The following is a 22044-nucleotide window of genomic DNA, read 5'->3' on the forward strand; positions in this document are numbered from 1 at the left end:
TTACAAATCGCTCAACTTTATTACGAATATTCACGTTCTTTAAAGAAAGTGTTTCCCGCATTTCACTCAACTTATGGTCAACATAATCGGTCTACCGAGCGTACTATCCACAACAGCATCGCCCATCTTGAGGCCCAGCATTCATTATTGGATAATATTCGACCGAAGAGATCATGTCCAGCACTCAGTGAAGAAAATATAGAAGCGGTAGCTGACGATTGTAGAGAGTTAACGTATGGAATGACTTAGCGCATAGATCTATGGGCTCGTAAAAGGTTCCAAGAAGATCCAACGTTTTCGAGCCAAAATGATAGTTATTTCTGGCTGAATGTGTATGTAAATAAACAAAATTGTCGCTTTTTTGACGAAGATCAACCTGATGAGATCCAAGAGCTGTAATTTCTTTAGGAAAAAACAACGGTTTGTTGTGATTTTTAGACCGGTGTTATCATAGGTACATATTTCTTTAAAAATTATGCCGATGAGAAGTAACCGTCAATAACGACTATTATAGCGCCATGATAACCGACTATTTGATCCCTGGAATTGAAGCTCGTAATTTCGGCAACATTTAGTTTCAACAAGACGGAACTACTTCCTACACATCGCATCAAACAATGGATTTATTGAGAGAAAACTTCAGTAAGCAAATAATTTCACGTTTTGGGACGGTCGATTAACCGCCAATATCGTGTATCAGACCTACAAGTTTTCTCTGTGGGAATTAAGTCTAAAGTCTATGCGGTCAATACCGCTGCGATTCATGCTGTGGAGCAGAACATCACGCGTGTGATTCGTCAGTTACGAATCGAAATGCTCAAAAAAGTTATCGAAAATTGGACTCAACGGAAGAATGTCTGTTCTTAACTGTTATTTGGTCATAAGCTTTCGAGAGTAAAAAATTGTTGTTTAAGCCTATTTTCGCTTAGATCCTCTAAGACTTCAGCCTAAATTGTCGCTTTAGCCATAGAAAGGAGGGCGCATATCTTAAGTATGACGTTCAGCTCGGGAACTCCCCGTAATACGTTCGAATTATTACAATTTCAGTCGCCAAACTGTAATACTACATCGTTGAAGAAATTTACAAAAAAATCAATTTAAAATTAAAAAAAATGGTTGGGCAAAGCTTGAAATAGATTTTAAGAAATAAAGTATCAAGTTACCAAAAACTTTGGAAATTGTACACCCTTGGTACACATGTATGGAATTTGGTAGTGGAATAACTTACATATGTATTTCAATATTTTTTTTTTAATCAAATTCTTTAACATGAATTTAATGTATGTATATAAAAACATACATGAAACACATATGAATAATAAAAGTTAAATACAAATATCCCGCAACACATGTATGTAAATTTGCCCAAAATTTCCCATAATACGATCGAAATTATTTTATATCAGCTGCCATTGACCCCTGGTGGAACATATGGTATACTACCATATAAAAAGTCATACATAAATAAATATGAATTTTTATACATATTACAACACATACTATATATATTATATACAAGTGTGTGTACATTACCCTCGCATAGAAGAAGCAAATTTGTGGAAAAACAACCACAATAGCAAAGGCGACTAAGGTCTGAGCAACAATTTCAATTGCAATCGTTAAATGGGCAAAAATCATTTGCGCATGCGCACTCAGAATTTTTATTAACACAACAGCCGATGCGCCTATTAAACGCCGGAAAGGGCACACAATATAAATAATAAGCAAACAAAAGGAAAACGAAAGCGAAAATAGGCAAAGCACACGAACAAAAAAAGTTTTACTTTCAATGCAGCGCAATGACTGCAAGAGAAGAGAAAGAAAGGCAAATTAGGCACAGTGATGCGGTTCACAACTTCGCTTATAGAGAAATTGTGTTACAGTGGTTGTGAAGGGAGGGAGAAATGCTGCATTATGGTATTAACTTTGTAAGTATGTGATGTATGTGTGTGTTATGAAATTGGCAAGCGCACGCATTTAATTGAAAGCAATTAAAGCCCACGAACGCCAAGTAATCAAACTAATTTTGCGCTGGAAATTAAAAGAATAAAAATAAAAGAAGCAATAAGTACAGTTTAAGCTAAGAAATTTATGAATTCGAAATTTCATAAAAATATTTATAATAAAAATTTAGAAATTGAAAATTTACTGAATTGATTTAGATCTAAAAATTTGCGGTATTCATTACAGTCACACCGAAATGGGCATGCGCAACTCCTCACCCTCCAAACTGACATAAGCCGTCAGTATTAGTGTTAGCAAATAACTGTTTATGTCCATAGAGCTTTTCTGGCAACAGCGGCGCACTTTGAAAATCGGTAATTGTCCTAACGACCTTCTTTGTCTATTCACTCAATAGCAGCAATCGGCACACGACTGCCCTGCTGCAGCAAGCCCAGCTGACGACGTGTGAATTATACCGCCTGTAAATAGCCTGTGCTAACTTCGGCGTAAAGCTTTTAGGTCTAAAAAGCCGAAATGTCAACTAACATTCATTGAAACCTAACCGATATTAACGTCAAACACGTCAACGCGCCGTCGGCCAAGATCGCGCTCACGCTCGTAGCGGCCGCACTCGCACTCGGTCGCAAGCCGCGCTTGCTCATGGTCAACGAGTTTTGGCCAACGAGTTTTCGTGACAGTTTTATTGAATTAATTCGACGACGTTTCTGCGATTGGTATTCACAAACCGTTGGAGACAAACACGAAAAATCATTACTAAGTACAATATGCAACATTTAACATGACTGAGATTTTGATTTGATTTATGTGCTAATTCGGCGATATGCGCACACTTCGCACAGACCAAACATACATATGTATGTATGTGCAGGTATTTGCTGGCGCGCTTTAAAGTTAGCCGCTAATAAACATTTATGAAATTACAAAATTCTTTTTTTGCTTTTTTTATTGCCAGCTCAAGTGCATCTCAACTCCCACATCAAGCGTTTTTGCGATACAAACTGTGCAACATGTGTAAGCAATCGCTATAAAAATGTGTGCTGTGAATATTTTCGCAAGTACATACAGTTTCTGTGCAGCGAATTGGAAACGCTAATGCTTTTGAGGGAAATGTCATGATTGAACTTTCGTGAATTTTGAAGAATCCAAAAAAGAGATATTTGCTATTGATGAGGAGTTAAGTTCTAGCTAAGTGTCACAGCACGTGCGGGATGGTATTGATACCGAGAGTTGAACAGTGAAGCGCTACGCCTATGCAGACAAAACAAAGAGAAGCCGAAATACGTGAATATATAGAACTTGACAAGCTGCCCGAAAGGTGTAATGCACGAAATACGAAAATATTCGGGGACTGACAAGGTTTCAAGACCGGAGCATACTCTTGTGGATTATATAGTGACTGACTCCCAGAGCATACTGAAATTATGGAGGGAGCACTTCTCCAATCTGTTGAATGGCAGTGAAAGCATAACACTAGGAGATAGTGAACTTCATTCCCCAATCGATGACGATGGAGCGGACGTTACATTCCCCGATGAGTTTCAAAATATTCTAATACGGCGGAAAAGAACTAGTAAAGGGCATACATCAGCTTCTTTGTAGAATATGGTCAGACGAAAGCATTCCCGACGATTAAAGTATAAGTGTGCTCTGTTCAATCCACAAAACAGGCGACTCTATTATCTGCACCAACAACTGGGATAAGACTCCTCAACATCGCATATGAGGTTCTATCGATCGTCCTGTGTGAAACATTAAAGCCCACCGTCAACAAGCTGTTTAGACAAAATCAACGACTAACCAGATATTCACCATGCGCAAAATCTTAGAAAAGAGCCGTGAAAATATAATCGACACACACCACCCGATTCACCAGGTCGATTTCAAAGCCGCTTTTGAAAGCACGTAAAGGAACTGCCTTTATGCCGCGATGTCTGAATACCGGCGTTAAGCAATACCAAGAGCTCTGTCAGGATCGAAATGGACCTCTCCGAGCCTCGATACCAAACGAGGTTTCAGACAAGGCGACTCCCTATCGTGCAATTTCTTCAATCTACAGGTGGAGAAAATAATTCGAGCTGCAGACCTTAATCGAGCATTATTCCCGTTCTGCTGTATGGTGCAGAGACATGGACGATGATAACATCTGATGAGTCGACGTTATGAGTTTTCGAGAGAAAGGTTCTGCGGAAAATCTATGGTTATTTGTGCATTGGTAACGCGAATACAGCAGTCGATAGACCGAGGAGACGCAGAGGAAAAGGAAGACATCCACTCTGTTAGAAAGACCAGTAGGAGGAGGACTTAATTACACTTGGAATCTCCAATTGAGATTTTTCCAAACTATTCTAATTTAAAAATCAAAATAAACTGCGAACACAAATGTATAAAACTTTAAAAACTTGGCAAAATCAAAATAACTATGAGGTACTCGAAGTAATTAGATGTATCATCAATTAGTTGAGCACGATTGTAATTACTTCACATAAAACGTCAAATATTTTTGTTATTGCGTTATGTAAACAAATAATAAAAGTACTTTATTTTGTTTAAATTTTGCAAAGTCAGAACTAATTTTTTTCACATATTTTATTAAAATTGTTTATAACTAATGCGACGGTAGTTATAATACTCGCCAGATCGAATGCGAATGCGATTACGAATTCGTTAATGTGGTGAGATGACAAAAAAAAAAAACAAGAATACGAAGAGCTAAAAATAATTCGCATAATAATAAACGTCAATCTCAAGAAGGAACTTCGAATTGAACACAAATTCATATTTGTCTGTGCATTTCAATTTCGTTCGATTCAATAAATAGGTAAGCCAACAAAACGATAACAACGACAAACACAATCTGCGTATAAATAGAAGTTGGGCTCAGCGCGAAGCTAAGGTGAAGTGAATCATCGCGTGCGGCAACTTGGCAACTTCCTCCTCATATCATTATAATAAGCACACAGACATGCTAATAAGAGTATAAAAATAAATAAACACACATACCTAGATACATGTTAAAGTAAGTATGTAATATGGTATGCATGTATGTTTATGCTCATAAGATTTGTATATAAACGTCAATTTTTAAGAGGAGATTTTCTTTGCTTTTAATTATTTGGATTCTTTTTTTACCACTTATAAACATATTTAGTTACATATATAAATATATTGCTTTTATATTTCACAGCCACGCAATTCGTGCTCAGATTACGAGCGGGTGAAAAAAACGAATTTGTTTACTTATTTTTTGAATTCTGTGCCAAGTCGTTTAGAGACTTTAAACGCAGAAAATAAAATTTTCTAAAAACTCTTTCGTAGTTAATTGCCTTGAAAATATTTAAGAATCGATTTGCTATACTACATACATACATATAAACGCTTATAACACTTAATGTGCAAGTAATGGGTGATTTTTTAAGAGCTTGATAACTTTTTTAAAAAAAAAAACGCATAAAATTTGCAAAATCTCATCGGTTCTTTATTTGAAACGTTAGATTGGTAAATTACCTGTCTCTTATACACATCTAGATGTGTATAAGAGACAGCCACGTGATCTGTCAAATACTAATGCATGAAAATCCTAACCTCAAAAAAATCACCCGATACTTATGTTTTTCATATACATATAATCTTCAATTGAAGGCTTAAAAGTAAAAAAAAAACTTTCTTTTGTTAATTTTTATTACAAGATATTTTATTTCAAAAAATGAAAAGAAAAATTTAAATATCCAAAATACAATGTATTTAAAAAATCAGCGATTAGATTTGGAAAAATTATATTCCCTAGCGTGATACTCAGGAATACCGTCTACAGGTGTCCGGTGGAGGGGAAGACTTTTCTTCTACTTAACTTACTTTGAATTCAAAAACCAAAGAAAAAATTATTACTATAGATTAATCGATTCATTCAATATACATAAAAACTCAGCGGTATAATTTTTTAAGCGAAGTTTTTCAGTGATATGGCAATCCTCCCAAAAAACTTTTTTGCAAGAACCTTCTTTGAGCTTCGTTGGTTTTAACTTGTAATTTTTCTCGATTTAAAATTATCAAAGAAGTGGCAACGCTCCTCAAAAATATTTCCGCCATGTTTTTTTTTTTTTTTTTTGCAAAATTTAATTAATTTTAACAATTTAACTTATTAAAAAATAACAAATATTTGGCAACTCTCTTCAAACATATTTATGGCCGAAATTTTTCTTAAGGGGCTACATGGGTTTCCTCTGGTAAAAAACTGACTTTTTGCAACAATTTATTTCGTATAAAAAATTAAATATTTTATATGAATATTTTATTGTTACGAACATACATACACTATTAAAAAAGAAATATCGAAATTTTTGAAAAAAAAAGTTGAAGGCGGACATTGCGATGTCACTACCGGTGACCCCTCGAAACAAAAGCGGCCGCGTTGTCAGGATAACTCCTTAAAGTGATAACCATCTTAAGTGAAAAAAATACTTGTTAGAGTTAAAACCTTAACTTAGAACATGGGCGAAGGAAAAAAAGCTTAAGCAAAAAACAAATTTCATTGAAAAAAATACTTCGTCCAAGTCTTTAAGAATTGCATCTCAAGAACCTGTGTAAAATTTCATGAGGAGCGGTTCAGTAGTTCTCGAGAAATCTTGCCAACCGACTTCAAAAACACAGTTTCGTGACAACGACAAACACAACTTGATCTTACTCGGATCAACTTGAAACATAAGAACAATACTCTAAAGGTTTTGTAGTGTGTAATAACCCGTAGTCATGTAACCAGTTAAGTCCTGATTATTTTTATACTATTTGTACCTATTACTAAAATTACTTTTAATAGTCGCCAAAAATTTAATATTTTTTTTTTAATTGGTGGTAATACCTAATTCGACTATCTTAACACTTTATTTTAACAATTTATTAATTTTTTATGAAAAAATTTCACGCAGATAGGAATTTTGTAACATTTTCGGTTTCAAACTACCATTCTACCATCTAAGAGTCGATAAAAAAACATAGTTCGAAACTAGTTTTCGATTAGAACTATTCTAACATAATAAATGCTAGCTAATTACCATGATTATTATATTCAATTTAGCATAATTTTTGTGTGCTCTGTGAGTGTATGTTGTGCCACCTGTCAGTCCGTGTTTGAAATAATTAACGCAACCCGCCCATCATTTACGTATTCTGGGCGGTACGCATGAGCACAGCTGGAGTTGTCTGCTGCTGGCACTAACTATTAAATTCTTCAAATATTACAGAGACGTCTCAACGCTTCACAGCTTACATCATGTTATGACTGACTACATGCGGCTTCCCGAGAGCTGCTTGAAGCAAAGAACAAAAAACATTAAAAGGCGCTTAGAGCACCTATGGGTGTACCAAAGCTGATCTCACGCTGTTTTTTGACAGACGCGCAAATGACTCAAATAATTGTTTTTTGGTTGGAGGTAGGAACAGCAGCAGCAGGTATTTTTCCACGCTTAATTTGATGTTTATTTTGGCACTAAAACGCGATGGCAATACCGACACACAATATCATATTTACCAAGTCTAGCTTAGAGAACCTGCCCTAATAGTCTGCATACCGTGATTATTTCGCATCAAATATTTGAAAAACAAAAGGCTTAAATCCTCATAATTTATGATGCGGTCATTCAACGCCATTTAGATTTTGTGTCTTGTTCGTCTTACGATCTGTTCTAACTGTCATTTTATTCTGTATGAATTTTTGTTGCTTCATAAAATATTAACTTCTCTTATTTACGTTTACGGACTCTTATATTTTTCTGCGCACATTTTTTCTTTTATTTTCATATTCTATACTCCGTTTTTTTGTTGTTTTCGTGGGCTTAGCGTTAATTCCTAATCGCTTTTGTACAAAATAATTTTGCTAATCCCATATTTTTCTTTACACTTTGTTTACAGTTTGGCTTACAGCGCCTCTCCTTTGTAATCCGAGGCAATTTGAAGTTCAAGCGCTGAACTTGGGGTCTGCAGGCAAGCGTCGAACACGCTCATATGTCAATCAGCCACTAAATTTGTTTCGCGCTGTTGCTGCTTTGCATTGTGTTTCAGTGGTTGTTGTTGTTTTTTTTCGTTCAATTCTCTTTTGTTGTTGACAATTTGTGGCCATTAACAACTGAAACCCCACATTTCTCATATTAATGCCGACAGAAATTTCCGCCAAAAGGCGTTGACAGTTTGAATCAATGACCTCTGCGAAAGCGTAAATGCTGTATACTACATATAGTATATACATATGTATGTATTAAGACATTTGTCTAAATCGCTTACTGTTTTCATAAGTTCTTATTATATAATATATACATATGTAAGTATATTCATCAGTATGTCAATATGTATTTGGTGATTAACGATTTATCAAACTATGAAAGCTAGTGGTAGATGTATGTACATGTATATCCTTTCGATCTTTGCAATGGGTCTAAGCAGCTATTCTTATCGTTTCGAGAAAATTGTACGTATGTGTTTTTGACTGTCGAGATTTGGAAACGATACATTCTATACTTTTCTTGGAGACATAGCGAGAGAAAGCACATATTGGGTAGTCGAAAAAGTCTTTTCGTATTTTGTCAATAGATGATAATGTTGGAAAGGTGAGATTGTAAACTTCATTTAACCAAAATTAAATTCGGGGAAGTCGAAAAAAAGTAATAGTTGTTCAAAATGAGTGAAAATAATTAAGAAATTCACTATATTTTGAATTTTTTACAAGAATGCCACGAAATTTATGAAGTTTACGGAGACTGTGCTGTATTAGTTCGGAAGCACGATAATGAATTGTCTTTGAAAATTTTAATGGGCTGAATTAACATCTGCGATTCTTTGCTGAAGCGAAATGAAATCAAACAAGAGACGAAAAGTGGATCAAATACGACAATAATGTGCGAAAAAAATCCTGGTCCAAGCGTGGTGAAGCTCAACAAATGGTCGCAAAGCCAGGATTAACGTCTCGAAAGGTTATGCTGATTGTTTGGTGGGATTGGAAGGGAATCACCCACTATGAGCTGCTTCAACCTGATGGAAACATTTATTCTATATTACTGATGAGATTGAAGCAAGAAACCGAAAAAAGCAGCCAGAACTGATCAATAGCAAGAGCTTCGTCTTCCATCAGGACAACGCTAGACCACACACATCTTTGATGACTCGGCAAAAACTGGGAGAGCTTGACCGGGAAGTTTTGATGTATCCACCATACAGCCCTAACCTTTCACCATCGGACTACCATTTGTATCGATCAATGGAGTAAAGTTGGCAATAAGAAAAGCCTGTGAAAATTATTTGTCGCAGTTTTTCGCCAAGAAATAAGAAAAGTTTTACAAAGACACTTTTTCGACTATCTAATATATAATCAGATATTGGAACTAGTGAAACTGAAAACACTATATTTTTATTAAAAATTATTGGACGTACATATGTGTTTGTATTTCTAACAATATTACAGAGTTCACCAGACACCAATAAAGAAAATAATTTTCTCACTTTATAAAACCACTAAAATTTGCATACAAGGGATGATGCAAATGTGGCGAAGAATAAAAAAATTATATGCTTACTGTATTGCCGAAAATCGATATGTGATATGTGATATATATATATTTGGTAACTGTGAAGTTCGTATTGAACTCTTTACGTTTTAATTAAAAAAGACCTTGACAAGCTCTCATTGCCAAATGATTACCTTTACTTTTATATATTTTTTTTTAATTTCCAATTATTTTACACTCACACTTCTCTCTAGCTATGAACATTCCTAAAGATGAGTAATAATAATTTTTGTATAGCAGTTAATCAGCAGGGTTACTATCTCTCTACCCAAAAACCACTATGATACTAACCTCAATGCGAAACATAAATAATTTTTATGATTTTTTTTTTCAATTACTAACCGCTGTAAAAAGCATTTTGGCAATCAACAGTACTTTTCAACGGCGAACAATAATTGTTAAAACGCTTAGCCCAAATTGATAAAACCGAATGTGGAGACACTGAAACCACGATGGATGACATGCCAGTTGTGGGATCGCTGACATATTTTTTGTAATTTATTATTATTTACTAACTGAGACAAGGTATTATGTGTTCAATTCGCTTTGCTGTTAAGTTTACTTTTACAAATACAAGCATACGTATGTATGTATGTATGTATAAATATGGCATATTAGTAACTATTTATCTAACTGCAAATAGTCGTATATTTTTGTTATCTAAAACTGTCGGTTGGCATAAATAGGGCTGTAAGAACTCGCTTACGATAACAGTTGAATTGCGGTCAAAGAGTCACCCACCTAAAGGTAAATGAGATAGACAAATATACACATACATATGTATGTATGTGCATGTAAATATACTTATATTTATTTACATAGGTTGCTAAACGATTGATCGCTCACTATACAAACGTATGTATGTGTCAACGGGTGTTTGCAAGCGTTGCATTCATAACTGTTTGTTTGCTCTTTACACCGCACTCGATTCAAGTGTGGAGTTGAAGGCGCCAAAATATGCGTTAACAAATTGTTGAAAAGGTAATAACAGGTGTGAAGCGTTGCAAACATATGTATGTACGTATGTATGTATGATATATGTATGTATGTATGATATATGTTATGTACATATGCATATCTGTATGTATTTAATTTATCACTCATAGTACATATGTACGATGTGTAAAAGTTATTACATTTTAACACCTAACTTATTTTGTTTTTGTAAATTTATTATTGTTGTAGGTATATATTTATTTACCCAAAAATCAAATAAAAACGCTCAAATTCAACAATTGATCTTTTTGCTATCTAACAATGAAATCCCTATCCGATAAAAAAAAGAAATAAAAAATCATTATTGACAGTTTCTTTGGCCACTTTCAGGGCCAATTTTGATTAGTTCTTTCTTTTCAATTCCGTAGTGGAAAAATTATCAAATTTTGGTTTCACTACCGTGTTATGTACACGTATATCTACACATGTACATACATATGTAAGAAAGTTAACATTTTTATCGGGCAATAAAATATATTCTCTTAATGGTCATCGTAGCAGTGTGCCGTATGAAAAAAAATTAACAACAACAAGCTCTTAAAGAAGAAGTGAAGAGTAATTGTTCGCAAATTCTACAGCTCTCTTCGATTCCTTACCTTTGTGCGCGCTAAGCTCAATACTCTTGTAAAACAAATCTGCAAATAACAATAACTACAAAGTTATTGGACTCAAATTATACATCAGGATACCTCATCAAAGTACCGGATCCGACGTTTTCGAGACGAATTTTATTCAGCGATGAGACACATTCCTGGCTCAATGGGTATATAAACAAGCAAAATATCCGCATTTTAGACGAAGAACAGCCAGAACATTTTCAAAAACTGCCATTTCATCCATAAAAACAACGGTTCGGCGGGATTTGTGATCCGGTGGAATCGTCGGTCCATATTTGATACCTGAAATTGAAGCTTGTGATCTCGGTGACATTTGGTTCCAACAAGACGGCGTCACTTTTCACACATCGCATCAATCAATGGATTTATTGAGAAAACACTTGGGTGGACAGGTAATTACACGTTTTGGGGCGTTTGATTGGCCACCAAGTTCGTGTGATATCACACTGTTAGACCTTTTCCTGTGAGAATATGTAACATCACGAGTGCCATTCCAGCCAGTTACCAATTGAAATGCTCGAACGAGTCATCGAAAATTGTACTCAACGGATGGACTATCTGAGACGTAGCCGCGACCAACATTTTAAAGATATAATCTCCAGGAAATAAATGGTAAAGAATGTTCTCTCGAATAATAATAAACATTACCCATTGAATTTGAAGTTTCTGTGATATTGCAGGGAAGGTGATTTAGTAGGAAACCTCGAAATGGATCACCCTTTAGTAGTAAATTCATAGGAACTGAGGCCATTTATTACATTATAAGTGAAAAAGTGGATCTAGATATCTATCGTTTACAGGAGTCATTATGGTACATTCACTTCAAAGAGGTATCGGGTTGAGGAATAATGGACCGAACACCAACAACGACCATACCAAGAAAGCGTCAAATCACTCGATCACAATGGAAGGATTTCTAATTAAGAAAGGTTAAGAGTTGGAAAGGTTAGAAAAGATATATTCGATGAACAAAAACAACTTCACAAGTCTCTGAATATTTCTATCAAAATTTGATTGAGTGATGTTCTATTGGTGGCAAAAAAGTTGGATTATGTTGGATTGATGATTCAATTAAAAGCGAAACATATGAAAATCAACAGCCAAAGGCTACCAGTCCAACTATCCACTACTCCAATAGTGTTATCGAATATGACTAGACCAATACGACAGACTAGCCTGCCATGGAACTCTACACAGTATCGAAAAGACGTCATTTACTACCATTGAAATGTTATTGAGGCAAAACAAAACAAATGTATGTGCGAATGGGCGGCATAAAGAGATAATAATACGAAATTATGCTAATGTGCGTGTACGTTGAATTGCAAGATCGACTTTGGTGATTTGCAGCAACAACAATAAGCAAGCAAGCAAACCACAGCAGAGGATATGCGCATCTTCGATCTCCGGCCGAGGCAATGAAATGGAAAGAGCATGCAACAGACATGCGACCAATGTGACGTTAGTCGCTGCGAAGTCGTATTTTACCGACCGCAAAGATAGCTAATGAAACGTGCTAGACAAACAGGCAGAGCGAGAGTCATACCCGACGACATAGACGTATGGTCAGCCGCTAGTTGGCTTTGCAGACCGATAAATACACTAAAGTGCCGGATATTGGCGTTTAGCGTGATCGCAATCTTTGACGAATATGTTGAGTGCATCCTCAGCAGGCAACTATACCGACACAAGTCAACAACAAGCAATTACATATGTACATGCATACATACCGACAATTAATACCGCCGACCGCGTGCAAAGTGAGTGCCAAAGTCACGCATGCCGGCGAAGTTGGCAAAGATGCTAATGTGCGATTTGTGGATTCACTCGCACAAGTTCAAGTCTACAAACATTTCAAATGCTAAGCTCGTATTTGCATACATGCATAYGTATGTATGTAAATATGTTTGGCGTGGAAGAAGTGTGGCAGCATCGCTAAATTTGGGTTAAACACGCGGTGGAAGGCGGTGGAAAACATGCATACTCTTTAAATGACAACATCAAAACAAAACAATTGCTTGTAACCGCATTTGCAAAGCAGTGTACAAATTTTTTTTTGTGTGAAAGGCGAGCAGTCTTCGCCATTATGCTGTCCCCAGTTCGGGTTTCTAACAAAAAAAAAGGAAAAAACGTTAACTTCAACTACGCTGAACCCTTCATAAGTGCACTTCTGATAACATAAAATGTATATAGCGATCTTAATGTTGAATTCAATCGGTCAATTTGTATGGCAGCTATATATTTTAGTGCTCCTATCGGTACCATAAGCTCAGTGGTTGTAGCCTTTAGCTGGACAATAATTCCGTTAAGATATATTGTCAAATAAAAATATTTTTCATACAGAGATTTAATTTTAATTGATCCGTTTGTATGACGGATATAAGCTATAGGGTTCCAATATCTGTGATTCCGACAAACAAGCAGTTTCTGTGTAGAAAAAGACGTGTGCAAGATTTCAGATCGATATCTTAAAACTAAGGTACTAGTTCGCGTATGTGGATACATACAAACAGACATGACTAACTAAATGATCATTCATACATTGACAAAAAAGTATTTAATTATTCATCAATATTTATTTTTTCGCCTTTAAAGTAATCCCCATCAGACGTAATACACTTATGCCAACGTTTAAACCCATGGTTCATCGGAAGTTATAATGCTCTCCAAGAATGTGGGATCGAAATTTGCACGATCAAGCATGTCCCAAAAGACCTGTTTACGATACTATTTTTGAAACAAATCCAGCTTGATCGGGGCGTGTCGGGCAAGAACGCGTTTCATACACAAAATACCCACGAAAATCGTTTGAACGGACTCACGAGCGATATCGAGCTCTCTCGCCATCTCTCTTTTACTTGCTTGGATTTGGTTTCCATCACTTTGGAATATTTTCATTAGTTGAAGAGATCGAATTGCGTCCAGAATGAGGCAAGTCTTCAACGATCTCTCGACCACTCGTTTCTTCTTTTTGCAAAGTGACGCCAATTGTAAATTCCAAACGAAGCCAGGTCCTTCTAGGTCCAGGTCTAAAATTATTACTTATACTATGGTCATCTCAAGTCTCCGTTATGAGTTCACAGGAAATAATAGTTTATTGAACCGACAAGGTAGCTTTTTTTACCTAAATATATCTTGCTGATCTGATCAGATTTTCCAACATTTTAAGTCTAAATCACTTGACTAAATTCCTTTGTATCTTCCTCTCTGTTTCCATCGCTCTCTTTTGTAGCAATTAAACAAGAACGGCAACAATGAATGGGGGGCTCTGGTATATCCAAATAACTTAAGACCACCAACACGAACTACAGTTATAATTAAATTTATTGTCAGTTCTTGTCAAGCTGTAGCACTAAATGGGAACCTTGGCGCACGTTTAACGTTTAATAGAATTGTTTTTCAAAAACGAATGCCCAAAATAAATTAAAATTCCTAAACACACGTTTGTCATTGATCTTGTTCCAATTAATTGCCGTCGTCATGCCCTACCATAGCGGAATGGTCAGATCAGCGAGCCCAATAAATTGCCCACTCGTAAAAAGCACGAAATTACCGTTTCCTTAAAAGGAAGATATTTAATTAAATGGCATTTTCACGATTTCAATTCTATCGCTTGATATTTTGAAAAGTTGATGTAACAAATTAATACGCACTATTTAGTGGAAGAAGCGTTGGCAATCAATAAAACATTCAACAGACCTTCAATTAAACGATGGCAAAATGATCACACACATTACTATCTACGGATATTTATATACTCGAGAGACAATCTAAATGAAGAATAAAATAAGCATTCTAAACTTATTTATTGTGTTTTTCAATTGTGAATACATATTTCTCAAATCAAATCGAATTTTACTATGCGTCGTGGCGTCAATAAGTGACCGACCGATCGATCGAACGGCCGTCCGCCACCGCAACCCATGCACTCACTCCACCTTCTTGGCATTTGGTAATCTGTGCACGCACTTAGTCGCCGTTGTTTTGTTCTCGTACTCATGCTCGTCTAAGTGACGCGATCGCGTCCACCGATAAAAATTACGACAACGACAATGATGACGATTGATTGAAACCCAATATAGGCGCACGCAAAAACACAAAAAGGTGCAACAACAACAACGGATGGAGTGCTGATTTAATGCTCGTAAATTAAAACCTCTTTATTAAGCATTTGCGGCGGCTTAAGCGCATGCATTCGACATTATTATTGCGAGTATTATGAGTACTCGTATTGATTTAGTGGCCACGAAGTTGTTGCTGTGTTGCGTGTTGTCGCACTCATGCGCTGTGCAGTGTTGGTAAAGGCCAAAACAAATTGCGCTTTCCGTGCAAGATGCCGTTTACTAGAGATACACGAGCGCGCTTGTACGTAACTCGGTCATTGGCCATGGTTATATCAATTTCGTGGCGTTAATTAGTTGGTCAATTGCCAGCTTTTACACATGAAATGGCCAAATAACATCGATGATTTTGCGGTTAAGTGCTAACACTTTTAGCGTCGCAAGTGGAATTGTTTTGTGACTGTTGGTTGGTAAGGCGAATTTAGAGCGCGCATGCGCGACCTCAACTTAAGAGCAATACTAGAGACTACACGAAGGCGTGTGAGAAGTATGGGAGTCGTGTAAACATTTTGCCAATTACCATAAAGCATCTATTTGTATTACACAAAATTCATATACTCAGACGTTTAAATAACCGAGCAAGATTTAGACTTCACGAGGTACTCAGCGCTCGGAGATGTACTCCAAGTACTTTTATGCAGAAAGTGGGAGAAACTAGAAGAATTTCAGTCACAACAATAAATGTTTGGCGAAGGAGTATTCCCTCTGATCACGAACCCTCCCTAAAATATGCGCTTTTATGTCCGTGACTGACCAGCTTTTGGGCAGCACTTCTGGATGCGGTATCTTCACCCTTAAAAATAAGCATTTTTGATACATCTTCTAGATCTTAGATAGAATTATGGTCTTTGGCATTTCGCTGTCGACTTTTCACTAATAATTACAAGTTCGACCTGCTAATAAGGAAGGACACCCTAGAATCATTATCGGTAGAATCGGAACGAGTACGTGCTCCTGCATCCACTTGTGTTCTACTACTAAATGGCTGGGCCTCGAGCAAAAGGACTCGTTCTCTTTGGTTGACCTTTTGTGTTAAAAAGCTCGACTGCATAGGATTTACCTTCCGTAATCTGGCGAAAAGCGGGAAAGGTGCACAATTGTTGACGCAGAAGTCGGTATCCATACCCAGAAGCAAAATGCTTAATACAAATGTAAATACTTCAGCTTTTTGGAGACAACACTCTATATATTTTATATTTATAGTTATACTGTTGTTCAACATGAAGTTCACCCAAAACTTCAGTACTTTCTGTCTAAAGAATAAAGGATTAGAGTACAAAAGATTGCACGCGCATAATTTAATTTAACGGAGAATTTATGTTTTGGGCAATAAATTGGATGTTGCCTTAAATTGAAAATAGACATTTTTATGTGCATACCAGCAATCAGCAGCTCTCCGAAGCGACACAAATTGGAAATTCCATTTCAGCAACCTCGAAGAAGTACACCTCTTTATTAGGAAAGTTTCAAATTCCTAATTTATATACATACATATGTGTGCATGTATGTGTGTGGACACAGTGCACTTATTTACATTTGTAGGCACAATTCTTTGCTTGACGCAAGGGCCGGTAACGCGAATTTTCAATGCAACGTCGCGTTTAAAATTAGAAATGCCCAAAATAAGTGAAGTTAAGTAAGCAGAAGAACAAATACAACCACACCACACACACAAGAAACTCAAACTCTGGCAGGAACAGAAGCGCAATCACGGGGGTGCTGGCTGCGGTGGTGCATTCGTGAATGGGACATCTATTGCTTACCAATGCGCCGAAGGAGGCTGCGGCGACGTGTGCTGGTACACGTAGTTGCAAGGCGCGTTGCGTTTGTGGCATGTTGCTGCTGTTTAATTAATGGCCTTTGAGCAATGAATCGCATGGAAATTATGTTCATAAAATTTTCATGTTTGCCGTTGACGTTTATGCGGCTAAATGTCGCACACAAAGCGCTGTGGTGGGATGCTTCACTGGGTGGTGGTTAAATGCATACAAAAACTTATGTTGGCATATGTGTGCTTGTGCATGTGTGGGTGTTTGTTTGAGAAGTTTTTCACTGCATAAATTCTATTACCAACAACTGTGCCTTTTGCTCGGAGACCCCGTTATAAATCTCTCGCAGAGTCTTAAGCGGATACAACTCACTCACAGTGTTTCGATAATTCATACCCACAAATCATGAAAGTATACAAAATACTTGAATGCGTGTGTGTATGTGTATGTGTTTTTTCGGTTTTTTTTTCGTCTGCATGACAATATAATTTTGTAAGTGCAAGTGAATTACGTGTGACAGTTACGGAATTTGCGATGCGATGTTGGCGACAGACGTTAAGCCTCCGGCAATTTATGCATTTAACACGACCACTTCTTGCATATTGATGTCTTAGTTGCATGAATTATTTACTGATTTGCAGGTGAGCGGGTTTAGCGTAGAAGGAATCATTAGATTTTTTTAGAAAATTATTTTTTAGACGTTATTTCCATTTTCGTGGAATATTGCAATGAAAATTATATTTTTACCGAAAAAGAAATTAAACTTTTTATTCAACTAGTTAAAGATACCAAGTTATAACTCTCAAAGTGATTGGGATCCTGACTTACAGACAATAGTCTATGCAAAATATTTTATGGCGTTAAATCAATAGCGAAGTCGATGGGTCTGGTAGTGAACGAGAGCAAGACGAAATAGCTCCTGTCATAAAACAAACAGTCGTCGCACTCGCCCCTAGGCTCCCTCGTCACTGTTGACAGTCATAACTTCGAAGTCCTATATAATTTCGTCTATCCTGGAACCAGTATTAACACGAACAACAATATCAGCCTCGAAATCAAACGCAGAATAACTCTTGCCATTGGGTGCTACTTCGGACTGAGTAGGCAATTGTGAAGTCTTCTTTCGACGAACAAAGACCAAACTCTATAATTCACTCATCAGCCCCGCCGCTATATGGTGCAGAGATTTGTGGTTCTTTGCGTTGGCAATGGAAAATGGAGAAGACTGCAGGAAATACCTAGAGCAAAGCACCAGGAGCAACTTGTGCAGTTGTCCCGCATTGGCGAAGCGACGCTGTGAGCATCTGAGGTTCCCACGCTATGATACACAGGAAGAAGTATCTATAGTGAGACCACAGAGTCTGTTAAAATTCGCGTCAAGCGCAGGCATACTAAACAATGACTACTCCTCATGTACCTAGTAACCGAACTCCGTCTGGTACCGCAAAGGACCAAAACTGGTCTATGCGTGGCTTATTGGCCTACCAAACTATATTTGCGTCTTTTTCGTTATTATAAGAGAATTAATTGAGACGGAACTATCACAACATGTTGGAAACTACTTAACAAAATATTCTTAAATTAAACTGCGATTAGGTTGACGAAGAATAGAAGTTGCAATCGAATAATTTCCAAAAATTATGTGCTGCTTTTGGTGTTAAATTAAAACATAAATATTATACAAACACAAATATTCTACGCCCTCTCCAACCAAACCACTAAATTAACTCTGAGCACAACTAATTTAATTTGAATTTAATGGCACTGACTCAAAGCAATCATACCAGTGGCCGACCTATATATTATATTATTTCCGTATGAATCATATTCTGTGTGGACATTTTGCTGAGTAGCGCATAGCAACGTCGCTTTTGATGAACGCAAACAAATGTCAGCGCCGGCAAATAAATGAGTGTGCGCCTGAATATGTGTGTGTGTGAAATTCCACACCCACCCACAATCTCTCTCTAAAAAAACGAAAATAAACAAAATGACGTATCACAGTGTTGTAGGTCAAGAATTTCGGATGCAAATTGTTGAAAAATGGCAAAATGCCCGAATTTCACCGCTGACGCGCACCCCACCGTGCAATCCCCATAATACCGCGGTATTTAGGTTTTGAAAACTACATTCCTCAACAAATGCCAGAGCGAGCGGTTGACAAAGTTAATGAAAACATAAAGTTGTGCAATTGTTACGCATGCGAAGGCCTATTCGAAGATAAATTATTTGTTTGAACAATGTGGCAACATGCCGATTGAAATAATAACAGCACTCATACTTACACTTCTGTGAGTATGTGGAAGACCGCAGACGCCACTTAAACACTCGTTAGCCCAACTCATAAAAGAACATACATACATACATATGTGGAACATTTCGCCGAGTCAACAGATTTTTGGCGTGACAATAAATGTCAAATAATAGGCGTCTGTTTTACGTACCACTAAAATAAGATGTCAAACAGTGGTGAGTTTTTTTTCACTTTATCAGGCAAACGCACATGTCTTACCATAGAATCTGCAACTGTGGCTGGCAATGACAATTAAGCCATTTGTGGACAATTTATTGTTTGACATGCGGTTTTCCAGCTTTCCTACTTCATTATTATTTTTTTTAATTTTTTATTAAATTTTCCTTTGTGTCTCCAATTTCGTTTTTATTTCTTTTAATAGCAGCAACAATGGCCTTGTGTGTTCTAATTAATTGACTGCCACTGTGTCCGTTTGTCTGAAACTTTTTTATGATACAATTTACTTTATTTATGTATTTATGACTGGCTGGCGGCGACCAACGCGGTTGGTCATGAAAGTGTTGGAACTCAATGCTTCGAGTGCTTCTTGTAATCAAAGATGATGCCATGACTAAGAATTTGGAGGGGAAAGCAACAAAATTACGTGGCAAATTCATTGTTGATTAGTCAGTTTTTCTTTATGAGCGCATGCATTTTCTTTGTTTCCGATTGCTGAAGTAATTGAAAAATCCATTCAGCAATACGAATTCCAGCGATTTTTCCGAAATTTTCATATCAATAAACAAAGAAAACTACGCTCAGTCTTCGAGGAGACCACGACACGTAGTGCAGTAATAATAGATTGCTTGAGAATATATGGTATACATATGTATGTATGCGTATTGCGTGCAGGCGTTGAACTTGGCAATGGGAGATAATTTATCTTAGGCTAAACTGCATTCATTGCCAGTGGGGGAGTAATATACTCATCTCATCGTATATTCATTGTAGAGATATACATACATATATATGTAATTTTTCTAAAATTGAGATATTGTATTCTAAAATATTGGAACCTTAGTTTTTCGATGCAATTTATATTAATATCATCAATCGCTGGAACACAATTCCTTTAAATTTGTCATGCTTCCGTTCGTAAAAAGTTTTTGTGTTCTCAATTGTAGTTTTCTGGTTTCGTTCCAAAGAATACCATGCTCTAGAAAACACTCGCAAAATCTGTTGGTGGAAATATTTCATGAAAGGAATCATCAGATCCTCTTCTTACTTAGTTCATGTTCATCACCCGATGTGTCGATGACGTAAAAACTTGGACTCGTATAGTGTTTCATTTCAGCCACACGACCATAAAAAGTCCATGGCGTTCCCGCGACAGTCGGGTCTACGTAACCAGAACGGACCCGGATTTTTTGCTCGGTCAAGAACTGTCAACTCAACAACAACAAAAAGTTCTTGACTAACCTTAAATCAATATCAGCTCTCATAAACATGAAAGCGCACCGTCATTAAGTACTAACTGTCCAGCCCTTCAAAGCAGCCTTCTCAATCGCTTCCTTATTGCGATTGTCTATGTATTATAACTACCGTTTCTAATAAAGCCTAGCTCTTCACACGCTTCCTCATGTAAATACACACACATACATAAGTATTACGACCCTATCCGTAAATGGTTTTGGAAAAATCAATGACCGCCGCAATTCAAACTCTCAACTCCTTTTAGTCATTAGGGAATTATTTATTCTGCAGACATGCGATTGAATGTGAAAAGTGCGCACACGTGGAAAACAGAACGTGAAACCTGGAAACGACAGCCGTGGCACGACCAAAGCTATACAATAGTACAGAAGTACACACGTACATATGCATGAATGTTTTCGGCTTTTCGTGGAAATGACTCAACAGTGCAACTGTGGTAAAATTTCATGTCGTTATTGTTTTCGACGGGAGTTCCTTTGGTCTCCGACACCTCTTCGGGAGCGCCGACAAAGAAACTCTTGTGTTTTGTTTGACATTGTTGTTCTTTTTAGAAAACAAAGTTTGTAGCAAGAACCGACGGACGTGGTGGCATGACAAATCGATKTCAAATAATGAATATGTACGTATGTATGTATATATGATTGTACATACATATTAATGCATAAAATATGCACGCACGAATACATAGATAAACATATGTTTGCATGGTATATTCTGTGCGAGAACTAATATCATATGGTCTCATGTTTACATACTTACGAATATATACATATGTATGTATATATTTGTATTTACTTTTTATCTGCGAATTTTACGGCCCTACTCGCATGAATCATGCCTGATATTAAGCAAAACACATTTTTCGATGATGTCAGTACAAATAGTGTTGCACAGTATAAAGGTATATAGTATGAAAGTATGGAGCAGCCGAATGCACTCGATCCGAATAAGTTTATACAAAAATATAGAAGAGATTCAGGAACCGATAGCAAGCCAAAAATACTTATCTTCAAGATTTGATGAAAAGTTAGACTAAAAACTCGAAATTATGATATAAAATCTTGTTCCTTCGATCGTTATCTGAAAAATATGTTTATTTAAGAAGGTCGCCTAAAATTTTCAAGTCGATTTTTCGAAAATTCGAAATTATTTTTTCACTCTTTAAGAAAACAATAATCAATTGATTTTTTTGTCAAGAAAAAAAAATTCGCACAAAATAACATTTTTCGAAATAACTTTTCAATGAATTTTTTTCTAAAATGTTTATATACATACATACATATTACAATACATACATAG

The 22044-nt window shown here is 36.5% G+C and overlaps 1 protein-coding gene across 2 annotated transcripts in view; it reads right to left on the reverse strand.

Annotated features, from left to right (window-relative positions):
- LOC108975917 (GAS2-like protein pickled eggs) overlaps positions 1-22044 on the reverse strand; it is a 136719-nt gene that overhangs the window by 111175 nt on the left and 3500 nt on the right. The gene's annotated exons all lie outside the window — the stretch shown is intronic.

The sequence above is a fragment of the Bactrocera latifrons genome, unplaced genomic scaffold (genome assembly GCF_001853355.1).
Source record: "Bactrocera latifrons isolate USDA-ARS-PBARC rearing strain unplaced genomic scaffold, ASM185335v1 scaffold_7, whole genome shotgun sequence".
Classification (NCBI taxonomy): Eukaryota; Metazoa; Arthropoda; class Insecta; order Diptera; family Tephritidae; genus Bactrocera; species Bactrocera latifrons.